The 23940-nt window shown below is 44.2% G+C and overlaps 1 protein-coding gene and 1 pseudogene across 1 annotated transcript in view; both read right to left on the reverse strand.

Annotated features, from left to right (window-relative positions):
* Positions 1-23940, reverse strand: part of LDLRAD4 (low density lipoprotein receptor class A domain containing 4) — a 488264-nt gene that overhangs the window by 335231 nt on the left and 129093 nt on the right. The window lies entirely within an intron of this gene.
* On the reverse strand, positions 3577-3683 carry LOC143999758 (U2 spliceosomal RNA; annotated as a pseudogene).

Genomic DNA, 23940 nt, shown 5'->3' on the forward strand with positions numbered 1-23940 from the left:
AATGCCGATGCCTCGGAGAGGAGTAGGTCGCTGGACCTTTGGACAGGGGAGTGTGAGTCAGCAGCTATATTTTTTGTAGCTGCCGATTTTTAAATGGGTAGAGCCCAGTTTTAATGAAAGTGCACAAGTGTGACACTTCATGATGCCCTGCATGGCTGTACAGTGACATGTAATCCTGTCTTGGGCACTGCAACAAAATGCCCATCGCCCGGTCCGTACCAAACAGTGAAGCATGGTGGCACCATCATGCTGTGAGGAGGTTTTCAGTGGCAGGAGAAAAGTCAGGATCGAGGGAAAGATGAATGCAGCAATGTACAGAGACATTGTTGATGAAAACCTGCTCAAGAGTGCTCTGGACCTCAGACTGGGGCGAAGGTTCATCTTTCAACAGGACAACGACCCTAAGCACACTGCCAAGATAAAAGGAGTGACTACAGAACAACTCAGAATGTCCTTGAGTGGCCCAGCCAGAGCCCAGACTTGAACCCGACTGAACATGGAGAGATCTGAAAATGGCTGTACATCGATGCTCCCCATTCAACCTCATGAAGCTCGAGAGGTCCTGCAAAGAAGAAGAATGGGAGAAATGGCCCAAAAAATAGGCATCAAGCTTGTAGCATACTCCAAAAGACTTGAGGCTGTAATTGGTTGCAAAGGTGCTTCAACAAAGTATTGAGTAAAGGCTGTGAATACTTCCCTACATGTCATTTGTTTATTTTTAATACATTTGCTAATATTTCAAAACAAACTTCTTTCACATTGTCATTATGGAGTATTGTTTGTAGGATATTGTGGAAAATAATGACCAATTATTTTTGGGTTAAGGATGTAACAAAAATGTGGAAAAAGTAAAGCGCTGCGAATACTTTCTGGATGCACTGTATGCGATTGTCTCTTTACAAATACAATTCTATGTTGGAGACTAAATTAATCCTTTTCTTTAACAGCAATTTTAGGCAGATGATAATAAAAAGGATGTTCTCAGATCGTCAAATTAGGGATAGTAAAGTGTGTACTACAGGTAGTACTGAATTCAAAAAACGAAGCCCTGAGCAAGTAGACCGTTCTCCTGTATGCACCTGAAGAATTACTTTGGCTTGTGTTTTATTTTTAAACCAAATACCTTCCAAAAAAGGAAAGCAAAAATATAAATAAATAATGACAGCAGTATTTTCAGCTACTATTGCTAGCATGAAGCGTGGTTTTATGCTAATTCAGTTGCTACAGCCCTGAATTATAAAGCAATAAGGGACACAGAATAATCCAACGCTTATGAGTCATTTGGCTTCTAATGTTGGAGGTATTAATGGTAACTGTGCAGCAAGCAGAAGCTTGTGGAATATAATTATAGCCGAGAGCCATGTGTCTAGATGCAGTAGGCTTGCATTAATAAAACATGTACATTTATTAAACTTGTAAACTGGGCCTGCTTACTAGATATAAATCGTACTCCCTGAATTCATACTAAAGATAGAAGCGATTAGTCTGCTAAAGCTCAAAAAAACGCCATGTAAATTAAGATGATTGTCAGTCCATGTATGAACAGAAGACATTTATGAATCCAACCTTGGACATTCAGACACGACAATATTCTTACAAAAATGTTGTGGTAGCACATTAAAGTATCTAATCCCATGGACAAAACGCATACGTTGCAATGTAAAAGTACTTGGATAAAGCTAGCTACATTTATTTTTTTACCCACTGATCCTGTCCGTAACACTTCCTGTCCTGGGGTTACAATTATTTTATTAAAAATCCTATCGGCATGGGTAGATGCAGAATCAGTCCGATGCTGCATCTGTCCCCTGGTGCCTCTAACACTGAGAACCAAGTGATCCAACACTGCTGATTCGCTTGGTTCTCGGAGATCACCGAGCAGTGAGCAGAGGTTTTCCTGTGCTGTGAGAGGCTGAGCGGAGTGCCTATTCAGGCATGTGGGTGGATCCGGACTTCTTTGTTGTAATCTTGCCCAAGCCTGGACTGGCTCAGTGACCTCAGCCAAAAAAAAAGTCACAGGAGTGCAGAACGTACTCCTGTTATCCACAGAAGTACAGTCAAGTGAGCTGGATTTGGCTGCACTTCAATCGTTCATATTGTCTAGGAAAGAGGAGGAATGGTTCTAGGTACCTGATCCTCCACAAGCAGCAATCAGTGGACTGCCACTCTGCAACCTCAATTCGAGAGGAGGGATATTGACCCTGCTCTGGTCTTGATGACATCAAGATCTAAGACTGCTAGAGCGTGGGGGGGGGGGGGGGGGTGCAGACACTGCAGCTGTCCTAGACAAATGATCAATTAACCCTTTCAGTGGGGGCACAGCCCCACTACAAGGGATAATTGTTAATTTGACCAGCGTTGGCCTTAAAGAAAACCTGGTGCTTTATAGGGCTGCAACTAACGATTATTTTCATAATCGATTCGTTGGCCGATGATGGTTACGATGAATCGAATAACCTTAAAATAAGTTTTTTTTTTTTTTTTTGAAAGCCAGTGGCGTGCAAAACACACTCCAAAAAACTTCACCCGGTGCATAAAAAATGTGCACACACATAAAGAGTGACACAAAAAAGTGCAGACGGGTACACAAGTCCTCTAAAATCAGAGGACCTTGTCCTGAATCCCCCGGGGCGTTTAGGCTCCTGACAGGGACAAGGACACTTAAAACTTGGTCTTCCTGGCCGAAACCAGTCAGACCCCGTTCTTCGGAAGGTCTGCCGAAACAGACCCACCCAAATACTAGGTAGGGCTCCCCCGAAGGAAGACCCCGAACCCTGAGGCAGAGGGTGAACTAAGCCAGAAGGCCATGTCCACCCCCACACCAGACTTTCAGGACAGGCCCTAGAACCTGTGACCCTACTCATCACAGCAAACGTGCAAAGTGACAAAACAAGACGTGACAAGACACACTGAAAATAAATAAAAAGTGGGGAAGGGATAGTGGAGAGGAGAGTGAAAAGGTGGTCGTTGTGTGAAACAACGACCAGGCCCTCCGGCCGGGAATAAAAAAAATTCCTCTGGTCCCAGCCAAAAGGCCCGGCCCAAGAGGCAGGTGCTAAAAAAGCGTGTCATGGTGCAGTGACCGTGGTGCCCAAAATCAAAGTGACCCTCACTCACAGTGATTGTTAGGCACCCCTGGACTGCCACTCCAGGGGCACATACTCCATAGGCTTTCAAGACCGCCCCCGACCCCCGGCCCAGACCACAGCAGCCCCCACCCCAGACAGGAAGGCATGAAGATCAGGAAGCTCGGTGAGAGCCCTTTACCATCAGGCTCCACCGTCGCTCCCATCACTCCTTCCTAATTATATTCGGATGTACTAACCGGCACTCCCCCTCATCCATAGGGAGTAACCAGCGTTCCTTTCCGAAAAACTGCCCGGGGCTAGAGCTACCCCAATCCAGACCAGAGGCCGGGTACCCGGCCCTCTGGATCCGACCAGGCAGCACCTGCCCTCACCAGGGGCATCCTTCCAGATGGCTCAGACTCAACCATACATCGGCCCCCAGTATACTGTCGGGCGGCACGACGTGGCCCCTACCGAAACCATCCTTCGGGATGCAAATTACACCATCGGAGAGCGCCGCCAAACCCTCTCAAATAGGGATGGACCAGCGCCTCCTTTGGCAACTGATAAGAACAGATACTACACTTGATCTTAGCCAAAAGGCCGAGAACCTTAAAATAAGTGTGGTGTACAATTTAGTTAATAATTTTAAAGTAAAAAGGAAGTTTATTCTTAAATCTCTCTATGCAGTGGTAAATATAACCAACTATACAGTTAGGGAGAAAAATCTCTAAACCACTCTGAGAATGACAGACAAGACATAAAATGTATACACTAACAGAAGTTGAATTTGGTAAATAGACTCAGATCAAATTTTTTATTTATTTTTCTTTAGATATAAGATTGTTTTGCAGATTTTCAGACAGAACTGTAATATATTGTGTATGACAGACTCCCTTGTCATAGGCAGGTTGCTTGATAAAAACTCCCTGTGCCTGCAGTCACTTATGCTTGCCATACAAAAAAATAAAAATAAATTATATGTCTTCCTTCAAAAAACAATTTCCTTTTAAGAGCCTTCATTTGATTTTCTAATCGTTAGTGGGGTCAAATTGATGTTCGTTTTCAACCACAGCAACGGGAAAATTCGAAGGAGCAAAATAAAAATCTTAGTCAAAGGAATTTTCAGACAGTACGTGGTTTTTGTTTAAAAATAATATTTAAAAAAACTCAATGTTAAAAGCAAGAAATTTTCAAACGACACTTTCATTCAGCAAATGTACAAAGTTTTTTTTGTATCAAAAAAAAAAAAAATCTCTAAGTATGTCCAGCATATCACTCGGTTCACAATTCTGTAGTTTGCTTTTGATCTGTTTCTGCAGTTTTTTGCACACGCAATTTGCGTTTTGCATTTTTTATGCTTTATTTTGGCTAATTTGTTGGGCAGATAAAAAAAAAAAAAAAAAAAATCCAAAAACCATGCAAGTTGCGGCAACACCACACTACATACTTTTCTGCAGCTTCTCCAATAAAGTCTATTGAAGCAAAAAAAAAAAAAAAAAAAAAAAAGCAGAGATTTGCATTGAAAAAAGTCCTTGACCTTTTACAAATACGAAGCGGCTGAAAAAAAAAAATCATAGATGTGAACATGTCCCATAGGAAACCATGTTAAATGAACTGTAGTGCGTTTCTGCAAAAAGCACCAAAAAACGCATAGGCGTGAACCAGGCCTGAGACACTTAGTAGCAGCAGCATGCTTTTTTGTATCACCTGTCATAATGGGGTTAAAAAAACAAAATAAATCAGCCCTTTATAGTACAAAGCAAGATAATCACCACTATTAAAGGGGTTGATTTATACTGTGAAAGTAATAGAAATATCCATCTATAAGTAGACTATGGGCAGGAGTCAGACATAAAGCTATATGAGGGGTAGAAGGGAGATAGAAATGTTATATTAAAGTAGTACTAAAAGCTGAGACTTTCATGGATACAATCATTTTAAAATATAATGCACAAAGGGTGTGGCCTGGACCGGCATGGCGTGAGGAGCATTGTGAGTGAGCTCCGCTGGATTGATATCCGTTTACTACTATCCTGAGGCTATTTCTTGCTTTTATTCAAGCTGTTACGAAGCCCTGAACACCCCGGACACGCAGGGGACATGTCTCCTTCTAAAGCGAAGCTGGAAGCGGCGGCTAAGCTGGCTAAATTCCGCCACGCGGAGAAGGGCAATATGGCCGCGGATGGCGCTTCTCCCCCCTCCTCCTCTGCCGCGCCTGACCCTGATGCCCGGGTTTTGGAAGCTATCCTGGACTGCAAGAGTGCTCTCATGGGGAAAATAGAGGAGGTAAAGGTGGATGTCTCTCCTCCGGCAAGATGTGCAGAAACTGCGGGAATGGGTGACCGAGACGGAGACCCGAATTAGCCGCGTGGAGGATGACCTGCCCCCGCTCCAGACGATTACTGAGCGCCTACAGCACCAGCTCTCCACGGTCCTGGCGAAACAAGACGATATGGAGAACCGCTTAAGAAGGTGCAACCTACGCTTTGTCGGCCTGCCCGAGGGCGAGGAGGGCAACGACCCTTCCGCGTTTCTTGAACAGCTACTTACCTCCTCCTTTGGCCGTGCAGAGTTCTCCTCGTCTTTTGCGGTGGAAAGGGCCCATCGCATGCCCGCGAAGCCTCCCCCGCAGGGGGCTCCCCCCAGGACCTTCATTGCGAAGTTTTTGAACTTTCGGGACAGAGATGCCATTCTGCGCTTGGTGCGATTGAAGGGTAACATCCCCTACCACAACACCGAGATCAAGGTCTTCCCGGATTTCTCGGCCGAGGTTCAAAAGAAGAGGGCACTCTTCGCTGAAGCTAAGCGCCAGCTGCGCATACATCATTACTCCTATGCCATGCTCTTTCCGGCCCGGCTCCGAGTCGCAGGAGAGGACAGGGCCCATTTTTTTGATACCCCGGAGGCGGTGTTCGGCTGGCTGGAGAATAGGGCGGCACCGCGGCGGGATGCAGCTTAGTTCCTTGTGCTGTTGTTGGCTGTCGGGGCGCTATGTTTGATGGAGAACTAGGGGGGTGAGGCGACCTGGATCCTGTTCCCGGACCGCATTTGCTCTTTGGCAAGGTACTGTACTTTTTTACCATAAGGTGACTATGTGCAAACAAACGCAGATTTGTCATATAGACCAAAATACATATATGAAGTGTGTAAACTTAATTACAAAATGTATATAGTGAAGCAAAGACAAATTCTGGATAAACGTTAAAGTGATAACTGGTGCAAAGACCATAAAGTGACTGTATGTGCAAAAAAAACACGCAAGTTTGTCATACAAACCAAAAAATTTAAAAAGTGAATGTTACTTATCAAAAAGTGTATAAAATGGAGCACAAACAGGTAAAGAAAAAAATATAAAATATTCAATTCAAGTGGCCAACGTGATTGAAGGTAAATGTCCCATACACAGTCAGATCATGCAATCCGGTGAATACACTAAGTAAAACGTGCAGCGTGCTGGGCAATTAATCCATCCGTGATGATCCGTGCAAAAAAGCAAATATTATGCAATTACCTCACAGCTGTGAGTGAACAGCAATATAGATGATGAACACCAGGATGATTGCAAAAAACGGCTGTGTAACACAATCTATAGGAGACTTCTCTCACTTCCTCGTGAATGGCAGGTAAACTCAGAAAAATAGATTAAGAGGGACCGCCATAGTGTAGTATTTAAAGCATAGAAGTTTTATTAAACAGGTTTAAAAACTACTCACAAACGAAGCTGATAAAGACACATCTGACAGACAGCATTAAAGTAAGACCGGATATGGACGTCACTTCCGGGTTCCTACGCGTTACGTCTTGGAGACTTCAACTGGGATGATTACACAGGGTACAGGAAGTGACTTATAGGTGTACTGGGCGGAGCTACGTCGCCCATTTCATTAGTATGCCGATGCGCCGCTTGTGTAGCCATAGTAATGCTAGTGGGGGGCGGGCCAATTAGACTTGAGTGTTCTGAGTGACCTCCCATGTAAATAAATAAGGCATTCAACAACAGCGCAACGGGGAGAGTAGATACAGGGGCAGAGCAAAAGAGCGGGGGAAGGGGGTTTGGCCGGACATTATGCTAGGTTTGGCGAACTGATTAAGTTATAACTGCGGACTGCGCCGTGCCATAGACCGTGCTATATGTTACTATAATGCTGTGAAGCAATAGAGCACGTCCGGCGGCCATTTTGTTGGAGCTTAATTTTAAATCTGTAGGTGGCCATGTTTTTGGAGGTTTAGTAACGTCTGGAGCAGTAATTTAAATAACAATAAAACCAGAGTTAAAAAATATAAAAATAAAAGGTACGGAACCGCACCAAACACAAGAAACCTCAATAGATATTAATATATCTTATTGGGTCAGCAGAGGAAGGTAAATAATGAAGAAAAAATGTCTTATATCAATAGATACAGAAAGCTATACATAAACAGCTATATTTGGGAGACAGAAAAAATAATTAAAAACAATTTAAAATATTGTTCAATTTTGAAATAAAATAGTGTCCAAAGGGAGGTTACTGGGCAGATTTATTCACCGGATTGCATGATCTGACTGTGTATGGGACATTTACCTTCAATCACGTTGGCCACTTGAATTGAATATTTTATATTTTTTTCTTTACCTGTTTGTGCTCCATTTTATACACTTTTTGATAAGTAACATTCACTTTTTAAATTTTTTGGTTTGTATGACAAACTTGCGTGTTTTTTTTGCACATACAGTCACTTTATGGTCTTTGCACCAGTTATCACTTTAACGTTTATCCAGAATTTGTCTTTGCTTCACTATATACATTTTGTAATTAAGTTTACAAACTTCATATATGTATTTTGGTCTATATGACAAATCTGCGTTTGTTTGCACATAGAGTCACCTTATGGTTTTATGCACTAGTTATTACTGTTATATATGCACAGAAGCATCACTTGATTAATTTATGCACAGTTGCACTTTATTTGATAATCGCATACCTGTGGCCTATCGCGATCATTGTATGGTTGGAAATCAGCGCATCACATCCTTTATTTCAATTTCTTAGTGGTGAGAGACAACTCATTTAGTGATTGCAGCTTTTTTCCATTAGTTACTTTTCTATTTCCCATAGAGCGCAGAAGTTTCCAAATATACACTGTACTTTTTTACCGCCCCATTGTTTGCGGTGGCATGATGCCCTGGTCCGGAGATTTGTCTTGCTGATAGACTGGTGACTCCCTCCCCCCGGATCCCGTCCCAAACCCCTGGTGATCTTCCCCGACCCTCTTTCTCCTGGGCCCCTTCTCCTCAGCGGCCCCCCTTTTATACCCCTTCCCACCTCCATGTTGCATCAGCCGCTCCTTTCCAAGTTTATTTGTGTTCCTGCCCAAGGTGTTTCATTAACTGTATGCCTACTGACTGATTTATGTCTCTCCAGCGGACTCTGAGTTCCCATGGTACCCCGGACGGTCACGGGACGTTGGCCTGCATGTTGCTCTCCGCGGCCGTTTGACCATCCGCGGATGCACCCGGTGACCATGCTCCTCGCGGTGTTGCTTGATCTTCAGAGTACAACCGTCACATTAGGTTTAGGTTTAAAAGGGGCCTCCACAGGGTCCCGTGAGCCGCAGGTTTGCAGGCTCAGGTTCCAAGCTTGGTTTCCCCGGGCCGGGCGGGGTCGGCCCCTGGCTTTGGCCTTTTGGTCGGGCCGGGGCCGCGCCGAACGGCCCGGTGTATGTTATATTGTGTATCTATTTATGCTTAGTTTAAGGTTTCTATGGTGGTATAGCCTTTGCCGGTTTATGACAATTAAATGTTGGTCGTTGTCTCTATGTGACAGTGGGCTGGGTATTCTGTTGGCTTCCTATTGTGTTGTGGGTGGCGGGGGGGGGGGGCTGGTTCCTATATTTTAGCACATATGCGAGTTTCCTGCAATGGGTGACCTGAAATGCCTTACTTGGAATGTTCGGGGGATCAGGGCAAAACCGAAGCGCAGCGTGGTCCTGACCTATCTCAAGGCTCAGAAAGCAGACATAGTTGTCTTGGTGGAGACTCATCTTACTGGCCACCTGCTACTAACGCTTAAAAAACCTTGGGTGGGCTGGGTATACCAGGCCCCGTTCTCTACTAACTCCAGGGGTGTGACGCTGCTGGTGTCCAAGTCTGTGCAATTCCTACTCATCCTGCTCAAGTCTGATCCTGAGGGGAGGTTTCTCTTCTTACATGCCCGAGTTAATGGTAAAGAACTTCTTTTGGCTATCTATGTTCCTCCCCCCTTTCAGTTTACTGTCCTAAACGAAGGCTTAGCGTTTATGTCCCAATTCCCTACTGTCCCGGCGGTGTGGCTGGGGGACTTCAACAATGTTGCACATAGAGATCTGGATAGGCTTGTGTTGTCTCCCCCACCTGCGCTGTCGCTTACTAGGTTTGGCAGGTTCTTCCTGGAGCTTGCCCTAGTGGACACCTGGCGACAGTTTCCCTACGGCTAAACAATACTCCTGTTTTTCGGCGTCGTATTCTACTATGTCTAGGATTGATTTTATTTTTATTTCTCGTCCCCTTCTCCCCTATTTGGCGGAGGTGGGATTTAACCCGCGGGTGCTTTCGGACCACGCCCCATACTGGGTCGTGCTGCGTCTCCCAGGCCCTCCACAATCCTACTCCTGGAAATTGAACCCTTTTTGGTTGGGGGTAACCCCTGGATTGGAGGAGGCGGGGTCGGAATGGGACTTATTTTTCGAAATGGACCGCGGTACGGCCCCTTTCACGCTGGTCTGGGACTCATTCAAAGCACATGCTCAGTTGTTCATGGCACACCAAATTTCGCAATATCGTCGGTCGTCTGCCGAGGCGTTGTTTCAGGCGGAGCACCAACTGTCTATTGCTGAACGGGAATTTGTTGAGGACCCATCCCCGAGTAGGGCTGATTTTCTCAAGTTGCAATCCAGAGTGGTGAATGGCTTGCATATTGAGCGGGCGGAGAGGAACATATTCCATGTCAGGCAGAGGGTGTATGAATGTGGGGAGCGTGCTGGTCGCCTGTTGGCCTACTTGGCACACATGGATCAGCGGCCCCCCACGGTGGTCTCCTTGCGGGGCTCTGATGGAATGCTGATTACTGACCCTGATGCGGTGGCTGAGGAGTTTAGAACATTTTATGCATCACTGTACTCCTCGGTGGCCACCGCTGCTGGGGACGAGGTGGACGGGCTTCTCGAATCTCTCGACTTGCCCTCACTTACGCGACCTCAGGCAGCCCTTCTGGAGGCCCCTATTAGCACCAATGATATCGCGGAGGCGATGTCCCTGCTAAACAAGTCCAAAGCCCCTGGCTCGGATGGACTCCCCCTTGAATTTTACCTAAAATATGCTGATACCCTGACTCCTAGGCTGCAAGAACTGTTCTCTCATATATTTGAGTCGGAATCTCTTCCTCCCTCGATGCGTGAGGCTTACATAGTCCTCATTCCCAAGCCCGGGAAAGATTTGGAGTTCCCCGAGTCTTATAGGCCCATCTCCTTGCTCCAGCTGGACATCAAGATCCTGGCCAAGGTCCTGGCTGCCCGGCTGCCCGGCTGAACGCGGTTATCCTAGACCTGATTCATCCCGACCAGATGGGGTTTATGCCATCTAAAAACACGGCTTACAACTTACGAAGGTTGCATATGAATCTGCACGCGCAGCATGATCTGGTGGGGGCTAGAGCGGTGGTGTCTCTGGACGCAGCCAAAGTGTTCGATTCAGTGGAGTGGAGGTATTTGTGGAGTTGTCTTCGGCGCTTTGGCTTCGGACCCCGCTTTATTAAATGGATACGCCTCCTGTACAGCGGCCCTAGTGCCAGGATCTTGGTTAATGGGCGGGTGTCGTCCCCTTTCCCTCTTTCTCGGGGTACCAGACAGGGCTGCCCCTTATCTCCATTGTTGTATGCCATAGCGGTGGAGCCGCTTGCGGCGGCTCTCAGGGGGCACTCTGATATCAGGGGGCTTGAGTGTGGCAGCCTGGAGGAGAGGATAAGCCTGTATGCAGATGATATGCTGCTGTATTTGGCGGATACAGGCCCCTCCCTCCGGGCGGCTCTTGAAACGATCCAACTATTTGGAGCATACTCGGGGCTTAAGATCAATTGGGAGAAATCCCAAATTCTGCCCATGGATCTGGGTGTCCCCTCCGAAGTTGAGGCTTCTGCTCCCCTCTTAAGGGTGAGTAAGATAAAATATTTAGGTATCTATGTCACCAGATCCCCCAAGGACTACACTAGGCTAAACATAGATCCCCTGGTGGCATCCCTGAAGGTTAAAGTCAAGGCATGGGCCAAGCTCCCCCTGGGCGTTCTGGGGCAAATAAACCTGGTAAAAATGGTCATTTTACCCGGGTTTTTATACGTGTTTTGGCACTCTCCTGTTTATTTACCCCTACGGCTGTTTAAATCCATAGAAGCCCTGCTAAATTCCTTCGTTTGGGGCTCGCAGCGGCATAAATTATCGTGGCAAGCATTGAAGTGCCCTGGGGATCTGGGAGGGGCGGCCCTGCCAGATTTTGCCCTGTACTACCTGGCGGCCCAGGTGTCTCATTTCTACCACCTGGATAAACAGGACAGGGATAGGTACTTAGCGTTTCTTTGCCCCAGGCGTGGATACTCCGTCACCCATCCCTTCCAATTGATATTTAGAGCCTGTGCCTCAGCGGAATTCCGGGGGAGTCGCAGGGGACTCCTTTACGCACATTGCAGGATCTGGGAGGTGGTTGGTAGGAAGCTGGTTTTTCCTGAGACCCACTCCCACACCCCGCTTTGGGATAACCCCGGCTTGGATGAATTGCGTCTGCTTCCGGGACACTCGATCTGGCTCATGCATGGAATTAGATTCCTTTCTGATTAATATCGAGATCGGGTCCTGAAATCGTTTCAGGAGCTCAGGGAGGAGTTTGTGCTCCCGAACTCTATGTTCTACAGGTACCTCCAACTTCGCCATGCTCTTCAGGCACAATTTGGGCAATCCCCACCTGGGGTGGGTAGCCTGGCGGTGGTGGATGTGCTTTTGGGGCAGGATCCACGTAAATTGATCTCTAGTATATACAACCTTTTGATCAGACCCCCAGCGATTGTCTTGACGGAGGCCCTTAGGGGGAGATAGTTGGAGGATGTTGGGGGACTTGAGGATGATGAATGGGAGGAAGCCCTGGACACTGGAAAAAAGGTCTCGCCCAAACTCTCAGATCGCTTCACCCACCTCAATATTTTACATAGAACCTACTTGACACCAGCACGCATTGCTAAATATAAACCAGATCACAGCCCCCTCTGCCCCAGGTGTGGTAGCCTACAAAGCACTTTTTTCATATCCTGTGGTCTTGTCCGGTGATCCAGTGTTTCTGGTCTCAAATTGTCAGATTTATCCACGATAAAATGGGGTCTCCTCTGACGCTATGCCCCAAACAGTGCCTTGTGGGTGTTTTCCCTGATCCGGACTCGGACAAGTACCACAAGATATTTTTACATGAGTCTTTATTTCTGGCTAGGCTACTGGTGGCGAGAAAGTGGCTACCAGTCCAGCCCCCCACGCCTCAGGAATGGGTGGCTGCGATTAATCAGGTACTCCCATACAAGAAAGAACTATATGCTCATAGGGGCTGTCACGCTAAATATGCTAAAGTCTGGGATATATGGTTGAACGAGGCCGCCACCTGCGATGAGCTTCCCTCATAGGGGCTGGGTGCTCCTGTGTATTTGGCCGGGGAGGGTCGGCACTGCGCTGTGCAATGATACTGTAATGTTGCTACTTGTGATCCCCTGATGTAGTGTCTCCTTGGATTCGCCTTATGGACCTGTTCCCCTTGCTACTTGTATCTGTTTTATTTTGTCTTTATATTTTGTTTCTTTCAGCTCCTTGCTCATATTGATGTGTCGGGGACCTGCGCGCCCCCCCTGCCGCACAGAATGTATTTATTCTTACTCTCCCTCTGTCGTGATCTCTGCATTGACCAATGTCTGTATATTCCCTTTTTTTGTTTGTATTCTCAATAGACCACCACGTTGTTTGTAAAAAAAAATATAATGCACAAATACTGTTAAAAGTTTACTTTTACTACTGGTAAAAGTTTACCAAGTTTTAGTAGTTGTAATGCCTTATATTACCTCCAGTCTATCAGCTGCCCTTCTCTGGCCTTAGATGCCGATCTTTCCTGCACACAGTCTTTAAAAGGGATTTTATTTTATTTTTTAAAACATGTTCTACTTGCCTGCTCTGTGTAATTGTTTTCCACAGAGCAGCCCCGATTCTCATCTTCTGGGGGTCCCCCACCGCTACTGGCTCTTCCTGCCTTCAGAGTGCCCCAAAAGCAAGCTGCAAAGTATAGTGTAGACTGCCCCTATAGCAAGGTAAAAAATACTTCCGACTTTAGAACCACTCACTTCCTGCCAAGAACTGACAAGTTCAGGCACTTGCCGACATGTATGGATGGTGTACTAAGCTGTACGTGTGCTGTACGTGTACGTGTGCTGTACGTGTATTTCCCGATATATAAACAAATAATGCAATCTGCATGCGAGCCAACTAATTGGCTGGCTTATGAATAGATTCTGAAAATAGTTAACCATTTTCATAATAGATTGTCGATCGATTTGTTGTTTCGGCCCTAGTCCTTTGCGCTAAATCAAATCATAGGTTTGCTTTACACATCCTTTTATAGTCATTACAACACTTGGCGTACCACAAATCTGTAGGATTTCTCAACAAAATTGATCTTTAGGGTCCATTTAAAAAAAAAAAAAAAAAAAAAAAGCCAGAATCTCTGGCAGAAAAGGTGGCATAAAAAATGCTCAAAGTAGCTTGTAATGCACAAGAGTTTAGGAGAGTTTATGGGCATTTGCTTTTATAAGCCTCCCCCCCAAAACATTCCCCTCTGCTCATTTTACATTATCAATATACACTTGAAAACACTAAACTCCCAAATGCCACGTTTAGCGCTTTTCCTGCTTGACAACTCCTTTATGTGTCAAAACTCTCCTCTTGAAATATGCCTCCTAAATGTCCATGGAGATATAGGATACTATTGAGCTGCTTCTAAAAAAGCAGAAGCAAAACTCAAAACTTGTAGAAGTGGTATTTAAGCTCAGTGTGCACAGACACTTAAAGTGTTGCTAAACCCAGGACCCTGCATTCACTATACAATGCCTTGAAAAAAGTATTCATACGCCTTGAAATTTTTCACATTTTGTCATGTTACAACCAAAAAAAATGTAAATGAATTTTATTGGGCCTTTATGCGATAGAACAAACACAAAGTGGCACATAAATTGTGAAGTGGAAGGAAAATGATACATTTTTTAAATACTTTGTAAAACCATCTTTTGCTGCAATTACAGGTGCGTCTTTTTGGGTATGCTTTTATCAGCTTTGCACATCTAGAGTATAATTTTTGCCCATACTTTGCAAAAGAATCCCGATTGGATTTAGGTCTGGACTTTGACTGGGCCATTCTAACACATGAATATGCCATGATCTAAACCATTCCATTGTAGCTCTGACTGTATGTTTAGAGTAGTCGTCCTGTTGGAAGGTGAACCTCCGCCCTAGTCAAGTCTTTTGCAGACTAACTGGTTTTCTTTTAAGATTGTCCTGTATTTGGCTCAATCTTCTCATCAACTTTGACCAGCTTCCCTGTCCCAGAAGGAAAACATCCTCACAACATGATGCTACCACCATGTTTAAGGTGGGGATGGTGTGTTCAGGGTGATGTGCAGTGTTAGTTTTCCACCACACAGTGTTTTGCTTTTAAGTAAAAATGTTAAATTTTGGTCCCCTATGACAAGCACTTTCTGCCACGTTTGCTGTGTCTCCCTCACATGGCTTCTCGCAAACTGCAAATGGGACTTCTGATGGCTGCCTTCTTGCCACTCTTCCATAAAGGCACGGTTTACGGAGTGCAGAGTTACCATGGGCCTCTTAGCGGCTTCTCTTATTAATGCTCTCCTTGCCCGTAATGTCAGTTTAGGTGAATGGCCATGTCTTGGTAGGTTTGCAGTTGTGCCATGCTTTTTTCCCCCCCATTTTCGGATAATGGATTGAACAGTGCTTTGTGTGACGTTTAAAGCTTGAGATATTTTTTTATAACCCAACCCTGCTTTAACCAGTAGAGACCCGCGCTATAGCCAAATGACGGCTACAGAGCGGACCTCCTTTGCCGGGACAACGTCTATTGACGTCGTCCCGTGCACGAGCGCCCTGCGCGCCCCGAGGGGCGCACGCGGCGCGCTCTGATCGGCGAGTCTACAAGACTCGCCTGATCACGGATCCGATCCCGACCCCTTACCACGTGATCAGCCGTCAGCCATGATACAACGGAGCCGGTAATTGGCTATTTTTCAGCGCGAGGAGAAAAAAAAAAGCCGATCACCGGCGGCCGTGATTAGGACATCAGTCCCGATCACGGTCAGCTTACCAGTGCCCACCTGCCCCTGCCAGTGCCACCTCTGTAATAAAAAAGTGCCACCCACCAGTGCCGCCCATCAGTGCCCACCAGTGCCGCCCATCAGTGCCCTTCAATGAAGGAGAAAAATGACCGGTTTGCAAAATTTTATAACAAACTATTAACCACTTAACAACCGCCCATTGCCGATTAACGGCTTCAGGGCGGTTGTTTAACTCTGAGAGGCCGTTAATTAACGGCCTCCCAGAATTCTGCTCTCGCGCGCCCCCTGGGGCGCGCACACGAGAGCATCCGTGACCGCTGGGTCCAGTGGACCCGGCGCATCACGAATCACGGTAAACGGACGCTCAGCGCGGCCGTTTACCACGTGATCGCTCCGTCAAATGACGGAGTGATCACTTGTAAACAAACCGGCGTCATGTTATGACGCCGGTTCCTCCCTCCCCCTCTCTGTACCGATCGGTACAGCGGAGGGGGAAGAGATCGGTGTCAGCAGCGATGTGGGCTGCATCTGCAGTGCCCACATCGCTGCTCACCGAAAATTAACCCCTCAATTCCCTGCCACGCCCTGCAACACTCTGCATTGCCCTGCAACGCCCGCCAATACCCTGCAACACCCGCCAATACCCTGCAACACCCGCCAATACCCTGCAACACCCGCCAATACCCTGCAACACTCGCCAATACCCTGCAATGCTCTGCAACACCCGCCAATACCCTGCAATGCAATACTCTGCAACGCCATACTCGGAGATACCCAGCCATAGTCGGTGATACCCTGCAATACCCAGCCATAGACATCCCCCCCCCCCCCTCCCGCCGCCCTCCGGTGCTTCTACCGAATCGCTAATACGATCAAAGACAAACTTTTTTTTTTTCAGGCTTCCCAGCTTAGAGGTGAGATGTGGGGTCTTATTGACCCCACATCTCACTGTAAAGAGGACCTGTCATGCCATATTCCTATTACAAGGGATGTTTACATTCCTTGTAATAGGACTAAAAGTGATCAAAAAAATTATTTTTGGGGAAAAAAATGTCAAACTAAAATAAATAAAGTAAAATGAACAATAAAAAAAATGTTTTTTTTTAAAGCGCCCCTGTCCCCATGTGCTCACATGCAGAAGCGAACGCATACGCAAGTCCCGCCCACATATGAAAACTGTGTTCAAACCACACATGTGAGGTATCGCTGCGAACGTTAGAGCGAGAGCAATAATTCTAGCCCTAGACCTCCTCTGTAACTCAAAACATATAACCAGTAAAAAAAAATTAAATCGTCGCCTATGGGGATTTTTAAGTAGCGACGTTTGGCGCCATTCCACGAGCGTGTGCAATTTTGAAGAGTGACATATTAGGTATCTATTTACTCAGCGTAACTTCATCTTTCACATTATGGAAAAATTGGGCTAACTTTACTGTGTTTTTTTTTTTTTAAAGCCCAAAACTTTTTTTTTTCAAAAAAAAGCATTCGGAAAATTACTGCGCAAATACCATGCGAGATAAAAAGTTGCAAAGACCACCATTGTATTCTCCAGGGTGTTTGCTAAAAAAACATATATAATGTTTTGGAGTTCTATGTAATTTTCTAGCAAATAAATGATGATTTTTACATGTAGGAGAGAAATGTCAGAATTGTCCTGGGTGCTCCAGAACACCTGATGGCGCTCCCTGCATGTTGGGCTTCTGTATGTGGCCACGCTGTGTAAAAGTCACACATGTGGTATCGCCATACTCGGGAGTAATAGCAGAATGTGTTTTGGGGTGTAATTTGTGGTATGCATATGCTGTGTGTGAGAAATAACCTGATATGACAATTTTGTGAAAAAAAAAAAAAATAAAGTAAAAAAAAATCTTGATTTTGCAAAGAATTGTGGGAAAAAATGACAACTTCAAAAAACTCATCATGCCTCTTACTAAATACCTTGGAATGTCTTCTTTCCAAAAAGGGGTCATTTGGGGGGTATTTGTACTTTTCTGGCATGTTAGGGTCTCAAGAATTGAAATAGGCCGTCAGTACTTCAGGTGTGATCAATTTTCAGATATTGGCACCATAGCTTGTGGACTCTATAACTTTCACAAAGACCAAATAATATCCACCAATTTGTACTTATTTTTACCAAAGATATGTAGTAGTATAAATTTTGGCCAAAATTTATGAAGAAAAAATTACTAATCTGCTAAATTTTCTAACAGAAAAAGAAAAATTCATTTTTTTTTTACAGAATTTTCGGTATTTCTTCCTTTAAATAAAAAACCCAGCGGTGATTAAATACCACCAAAAGAAAGCTCTATTTGTGTGAAAAAAAGGACAAAAATTTCATATAGGTCCAGTGTTGCATGACTGAGTAATTGTCATTCAAAATGCGAGAGCACCGAAAGCTGAAAATTGGTCTGGTTATTAAGGGTTGCCCAGTGGTCAAGTGGTTAAACATGATTTTATTTTTATTTTTTGCATTTTTTTTGTTTGTTTAGCAAAAAAAAACTCCCAGCTGTAATTAAATACCACCAAAAGAAAGCTCTATTTGTGGGGAAAAAAAATGATAAAAATTTCATTTGGGTACGGTGTTGTATGGCCGCGCAATTGTCAAAGTGCATCAGCGCTGAAAGCTGAAAAATTGGTCTGGGCAGGAGGTGGGTTTAAGTGCCCAGTAAGCAAGTGGTTAAACTTCTCCACAACTTTATCCTTGACCTGCCTGGTGTATTCCTTGGCCTTCATGATGCGGTTTGTTCACCAAGTTTCTCCAACAAACCTCTGGGAGCTGCACAAAGCTTAAGATTAAAATTACACACAGGTGTACAATTTACCAATTACTTCTGAAGGAATTGGTTCCACTAGATTTTAGTTAGGGTTATCTGAGCAAAGGGGGCTGATACAAATACAAAAGGCATGCGGCACCCCAGATATATTTGTAAAAAAAAATAAAAAAATAAACCCAACACACACACAAACATTGAAAACCCATCTTCCTTCCACTTCACAATTATGTGCCACTTTGTGTTGGTCTATGAATACTTTTTAAAAGGCACCGTATCTGGTCTCCCACAGTACAGAGCACATGGAAATGCAATAGTTTTAGTAAATATAACCTGCTAAATACCTTTTCTCATCGGCAGTTGGAGAAGTCTTGTGACTTTTCAGTGTCTGGTTAAAGCTTGCAGGAGGAGTTTTCATTCTCCCATGATTGTACTATGAGGATGCAGGATCCCCGATTTTGTCTCAGGACAGTGTTGATTGGCCCTATGGTAACCACATGCACTCAAGAAAAACAAAAGCAAACCTAGCAATACACACCAAACTGAGCATGTGTAAAGTGCCCCGTAGCCTCTGTACTATCTGGAGATGGTTTGGGGACTCTGGCAGAAGGTAAGGATTGGATCATAGAAGACCGGATCAACCAGCCTTTTTACACAATATATTAATATATTAAGAGTATTAACCCCTTGGGTTCCACAGTGTATATAACAAGCATGCTTTACTGCATATATAGATGGATTTTATTGAGGGTTTAGTAACACAGTTAAGGTTGTAACTGACACTTAAAGCTAAACACCAGGCAGATCTAAAAAGACAACAATTAATGTAGCTCTGCATTCAAACTTTGCATCTGAACTGAACAGCGGCCACCTCTGACTCAGACTCCATTAAAAGCTGGTCCGGGTGACGTTATACAAAATCGCATGTGGCTCAAAACACATCCAGTTTACATATATGTGAACCAAGCTTAAAGCAGAGAAATCTTCACAATCTAGGAAGTCCGTGGGTGTTAAATAGGCAGCAGAATGAAAAGCACAGCGCTACTCTGGCTTTTTATACAATTTTTTTTTTGTTTTTTTTTTTTTTTTTTACTACAATTTAGTAAATTCCAACAAAAATAAAAAAAAATTTAAAAACATAAAACCCTAAACTAGTGCTGCTACCTGGCTGGTGAAAGATTTATTGCCAATATTAGGTAAAAAGCTAAAAAAAGGGCTGCATTTTTTTCCCCCCCAGAAAGGGGCGACAAGCCTACACCACACTAAAGAGTGTACACAAATTATGAAGTAAAGATAATCTATAAAGACCATTCAAATGGGGAAACATGTGTGCCCCAAAGCAGGCCTTTTTTCCTGGCATAGGTAGGCACAGTTGTTGCATGCATCCCTGTGCCATCTTCCCACTGAGCTCTACTGGGACACACATCTGCACATAGAAAGCCACTGTGTCCCAACGTGTCCCCCAAAGTCACCTTGTGTGCATTCAGGGACCCGCACAAGCATGTCAGATTGTGGCGATCCATGCAGCCATGGGTCCCAATAGAGAACAATCCACCACTGGCAGGGGATCCATACAACACCTGTGCATCTCCTATGCCAGGAAAAAATGGCCCTGCATGGGGGGTACTGCAGTTGAGGGCCATTCCTGACGTTTCCCACAAGGCATGGACTTTCATTGCAAACACTATAAATTCAAATGTTACGAACACGGTCCAGAAACAGGCCTCAGATTTTGGTCTGTTAAATTAAAAGAAACGTACTGACTGCAAGTTAAACTGCTAGATATAATAATATGAATGCTTTAGGCGCATTCTCTCACTATTTACTGATAATTGTTAGTCTGGCACATCAAATCTGAAACATCTGTGTGTGTCCATAGTAACGTAGCAAAAATGATGAATTTTGGCCATATATTTGCATAAACTGGTTTATTAATACGTACATCAAAAACTAGGCATGCTGGCTTTTAAAATGACCAAATATAAATCATACAAAGGATATTTTAAAGAAAAAGACTTGGCGACATCTGTAAGGTAAACTTACACTGGACCACCCCTCCCCATCACACCGCGTCCCGCTGTAACTGAGGCCGGCGATCTCCCGCTCTGACACATTGTATCGCTTTACCAGTCTGGGGATTTGAAATCCCAGCGGCTTGCTCTCCTCTTCTCCAGCACAGACAGGATGGGCTATGTGGGTTCTAAATGGTCAGCCCCACCCATGCGATGGCACCGACCAATCAGAATGCCCATCTGTACCTCTACAAGGTACGTTTAAGAGATTAAGCCACAGGGGATTTCTGATCCCCAGACCGGTAAAGCAGCAATATGATGCGTCACAGCAGTAGATTGGCGGCCTCGGGTACAGCGGGGCCGGCTGCAATGGCCCACTGTAAATTCACTTTACAGAGGTTTCCGTAAAGGTGACCTTACCCTTTAAACTCAGATGGAGAATAGATTATTACTATATATACACATTATATATATATATATATATATATATATATATATATATATATATATATATATATATATATATATATATATATATATATATATATACACACATATATACACATATACATACACATACACTTCAGCCCCAGAAGAATTTACCCCTTTAATGACTTGAGCCTTTTTGCAATACAGCACTGACAATCGCATGGTCTTGAGACATTGCACCCAAACAAAATGTACTTCTTTTCCCCACAAGTAGAGCTTTTTTGGTCATATCTGATCACCTCTGCAGTTTATTTGTTGCGCTATAAACAAAAACAAAAGACTGACAATTTAAAAAACTTTTCCCCAAAAAACTCTCTCTCTGTTTAGGCCGATATATTTTCTTCTACATTTTTTTTTAAAATCTCACCAAAAATAAAGAAAAACGCAATAAGCGTATATTGATTGGTTTGCGCAAGAGTTATAGCGTCTACAAAATAGGGGATAGATTAATGGCATTTTTATTTTAAAAATTTTTTTTTTTTTTTTATTGGAAATGGTGGCGATCTGCGATTATCGTGACTGCGACATTGCAGCGGACAAATCGGACACTTGACACCATTTTAGGAACATTGACATTTATACAGAAATCAGAGCAAAAAATAGCGATTACCATATAAATGTAACTAGCGGGGAAGGGATTAAAAACACTATCAAGGGGTTAAGTGTGTTCCCTCAGTGTGTTCTAACTGTAGGGGGGATGGGCCCATTAGAACATGACAGATCACTGGGGAGAAGTAGATCCCAGTCATGTCACTAGGCAGAAGAGAGAAATGCCTTGTTTAGAGTCCGTGATGACAGAGGGACGTACTGGTGCACCCATATATGCGCAGCCGTGCCATTCTGCTGAGGTACATTGCCGTGCAGTGGTCGGCAAGCGGTTAAAGTGATAAACCTACAATTTTTAAAACAGGTCATAGTATCTGCTTCATGTCCCCTGGCAATACTCTGGGCTAGTCCCTCCTGCTGAGTGCACCCTATAGCAGGTTCCTTCCTGTGGGGGCACTTGAGCATGCTCCCTCCCAAGCCACACTGCGCATCTATGTGAACACAGTGTGGCTCAGTCCCACCCCTTATTCCAGCTTCCTTGGCTGTGATTAACAGTAGGAGCCAAGAGAGGAGCAACTCTTGTGTTCATCACTGGATCGCGATCGCGCAAGGGCAAGCATTGGGGGAGCCGCTTGCAGAAGCTTTTTCCCACCTTCATGCATAGAAAGTATGAAGATAAAAACCTTCTGTCTTCAGAACCTTTTAGACCCCCAGCTCTTAAAGTACCTATTTCTTCTACAGCTAGGTTTGTTCTGTGGTCCCACCAAGTAAAAACCAACCAACCACTCTCTTGCTCATCAAATATTTTTATTCCTTCTGCGGTTGGCATACGGACACATAAGGGGGGGGGGGGGGAGAGAGAGGGGGGAGAGAGGAGAGAGGAGAGAGGAGAGAGGAGAGAGGAGAGAGGAGAGAGGAGAGAGGAGAGAGGAGAGAGGAGAGAGGAGAGAGGAGAGAGGAGAGAGGAGAGAGGAGAGAGGAGAGAGGAGAGAGGAGAGAGGAGAGAGGAGAGAGAACACCACAGCTGCCGGGAGTACATAAGGAGAGACCCGAGAAAAGGTGAATCTGGGCTGCACAAAACCACTGCACAGAGCAGGCATGTATAACTTTTTTTAAATAGCAAACAGACTTTAGTATCACTCCAAGTAGTGGATGTGTATGCATAAATTGAGATTACACTCCTAAGTCCACATACGTATAGACTTGAATTAGAGGAAGGATGGATAAAGAGCCAAAAGGCCCCAATTCGGACTTTACAGGCAAGAGTATAATAAAATTAGTACTTTATTAACAATGAATCAAGACAGGTCAAGTAAAAAAAAATCATTAAAAACACATTTTGCCATTTTGCTTCCTCAGGACACACTTGGGGGTAGTTGTAAGGAACAGGTCTCACTATTAAAGATAAAGCAGATCAAAAGTCGTACAACAGAATAAAAAAATAAAAAAAAAAAAAACACACACCTTCAGCCGTTGTCATATCCAGAGTACATATGTATAGTAAAACATACATACCTAAACTTGTTGACATAAAAACTAATTCTCTCCACCTGCAGATCTCCTAGGTGATCAGAGAATCACCATATAGAGCAGGAGGCAAATTCTTATTGGTGCCAGCAACCATATATCGGGCTGTAATAGTAAACATATTAATCCAAATTAACAATCCAGAAAACAGCCATGTTCAAGATTAGAACCAATAATGGTACATATAAGATACTACATTGTGAAAATATTTGAGTGATCGTCCAGAGATGACCTTTAAACGTGTGGGATCCATTAGGTTCGAAGTCAGTATGCCAGAGCCGAAAAACAGCAGGACATGCCTGGCATCTTTAGATGTGGATCATGCAATTGTCATTTACTTATGAAGGGACCATCACATCAGTTACACTTCCAGATGGCAGAGTACATAAAATTAGTCATGATATCTGTCTTACTAAAGGGATAATTTACATAGTTTTGTGCCAGTGGGGAGCCTTCTACATTGGTAAGGCGATTAGACCCTTTTGGAAGAGAATGAAAGATCACATGTAAATCTAATAATTTTAGGTCGACAAGGTAGCTATGCATGTTTACTATACACATGTACTCTGGATATGACAACGGCTGAAAGTTATTATGTGTTAATGTTATACAAGGTTTGATCCATTTTATCTTTGCTAGTGAGACCTGTTGCTTTCAGCTACCCCCAAGTGTGTCCTGAAGAAGCGAAATGGTGAAACACATTAATGCACAAGGGCTCACTGCTGTCCATTTGGCATCAACCTTCTATTTACATTAGACATTCATGACCATCACATGTTTACTGTATGTTTTTAATTCTTTTACTTGACCTGTCTGTTGTGATTCATTGTTAATAAAGTACCAATTTTATTATACTCCCCTCCGTCTTGCCTGTAAAGTGTGAATTCGGGCCTTTTGGCTCTTTATCCATCCTTCAAATTCAAGATGTATATACATACACACACTTGCTCCATTCTGATAGCAAAACGTTACTGTCATGCCAACACAAAAAATAGGACTTTATGTCATACCTACCTGTAAAAATGCTTTTGAGTACATCGTGGGACAGAGTCAGGCCAACATTCATTGCCTGCTGGGTGACTCCGTATATAACCCTTCCCATACAGGAAGCACTTCAGTTTTGTAGCAAGCACTGAATCCAAAAAAATAA

This window comes from Lithobates pipiens, unplaced genomic scaffold (genome assembly GCF_037356315.1).
Source record: "Lithobates pipiens isolate NorthernLeopardFrog02 unplaced genomic scaffold, aLitPip1_a1.2 Scaffold_19, whole genome shotgun sequence".
Lineage (NCBI taxonomy): Eukaryota > Metazoa > Chordata > Amphibia > Anura > Ranidae > Lithobates > Lithobates pipiens.